Consider the following 2167-nt stretch of genomic DNA (forward strand, 5'->3'; position numbering starts at 1 on the left):
TTTTCAAAAGGATGTTTTGAATTTGAATTTTATAGTGGTTTTAAATGGGTTCGATCCATAATTTTAATTTTGACCCAAATTAATAGTTTTATTTAAAATTGATAACTTTTTATATTTTTGTTAAAATATGATTTTAACTTAAATATTAAACTTTGACCCTATTTTGAATTTTATTTCATCAAGGAGTTTTATCATAAATTAAAATATTAATTCAATTTAAATTAGAGTTGGACTCTAATTTAATACTCAATTAGAATTTAATTTTAATTAATTATTCACCCTAATATGTTCTTGAAATTAGAATTGGATTCTAATTTGCAATTTAATTAAAATTTTGTTATTTAATTAAATTGTTTCACCCTAAAATCTTTCTTGGAATTAGAGTTGGACTCTAATTTGGCACCTAGTTAAAATGTGATTTTGATTAAATAAATTCGCCCTAAAATCTTGGAGTTAGAGTTGAACTCTAATTTTGTTATTTAATTAAAATTTGACTTTGATCAAATTTGGCCGCCTTAAGATTTGAAATTAGAGTTGGACTCTAATTTGATATTCAATTAAAATTTGATTTTAATTAAATAATCCCGCCATGTAATTATGGCATTAGAGTTGGACTCTAATTCAATATTTGATTAAAATTTAATTTTAATTAAATATGCCCGCTAATTAAATTAATTGATTAATATGATTAATTAATTATTTAATTGTTCCGACCCATTTGTCTAAAAGAGTTTAGACGACTTAATTGCTAGAAACTTGAAACATGTTTGCAAATAATATTAGATATTATATAGGCATATGTGATGAATGTATTATTAGTGGACGATTATGGATTTGACCATGTGGATGTGTTGAATGGTTAATTTTATTCTTGTTGTCTTATGGGCCTGCGAGCTCTTAATTATTTTGGACATGTGAGTCTATTATTATTGTTATTATCGTGAACTTACAAGTCCGTTATTGTTATTGTTACTTTAGGCCTGCAAGTCTAATTTCATTTACGTCTGTGTGCCAACTAGTATAGGATATATGTTGTATCTGAACTTATTAAAGAAACAAGAAGAGGAGGAGACCATGGAGATGGAGCATTGTATAAGTCAATGCAATACCTCCTAAGAATTGATCAACTAGTCGTACTTATGGCTCGGGAAGACTAGATAGTAAAAGTTCATAATCGTCCATATTATTTTATCATATTATATATATGTTTTTTTGCATGGTAGATATATAATAAAATATATATGATTGTTACGATGAGACTTTTGAATGCAAAACCCTCAATAAAATATTAAGTCACATTTATAATCGCATTCCATTATTATAGTGAAAAATCAGAGTCCCAAATCGTCTCAACTTGTTGAGTACACTCAAAGCTGGTCTATTAGGGATAAGTTTGACACTATAAAATATTTGATATTTCTGAATGACGGGTTTGACTTAACTAAAATTTATCTTTTGTTGAGCACACTTAAGGACCAAATACATAAGATGTGTGAAGACAAAGAGTTGTCGACTTAATGATCCGGGAGTTATATGGAGATACAATTGATAAGAGTATCTACCCAACTGTTTTATTAAAGTTTTTTGAGTACACTTAAGGTCTTAATATAACAGAGGGGATCCCAGTCCATTGGAAGTCAAGTATGGGCTCCAAAAATTTATGTGAGAGGGTCATAAATTTTAGTTAAACAGTGGGAGCATAATTAACTTAATAAAAGTCTATGTTTAATTAATTGATGCATTATATATATTATTATTTTCTTTTCGTCATTTACATTTATATTGAATCTTAAGTAACCATGTGTATTTGGGTGGCATACTGGATGCCAACAATCAAACCAAATTAAATTTTCTTGATTGGCACTGCAATTTGAGAATTGTTCTCAGGCATGAAAAATTGGTTACGTCCTTGAGTAGCCATTTCCAGAAACACTTGGTGGTGACTCAATTAAGGAACATGTACTACTACAATAACACGGTGATGACAATAGTACTACAACATGTGTAATGTTTGCATTACGTCATCTGAGCTACAAAAGCAATATGAGAGTATAGATGCTAACGTATGATTTTTCATTTCAAAGAGTTGTATGATAATAACCATGTGAGACTTCCAAACAACTATACCGATGCAAAGTGACAGAGGAATCTTCAGTCAATGCTCATG

Source organism: Olea europaea, chromosome 10 (genome assembly GCF_002742605.1).
Source record: "Olea europaea var. sylvestris chromosome 10, O_europaea_v1, whole genome shotgun sequence".
Lineage (NCBI taxonomy): Eukaryota > Viridiplantae > Streptophyta > Magnoliopsida > Lamiales > Oleaceae > Olea > Olea europaea.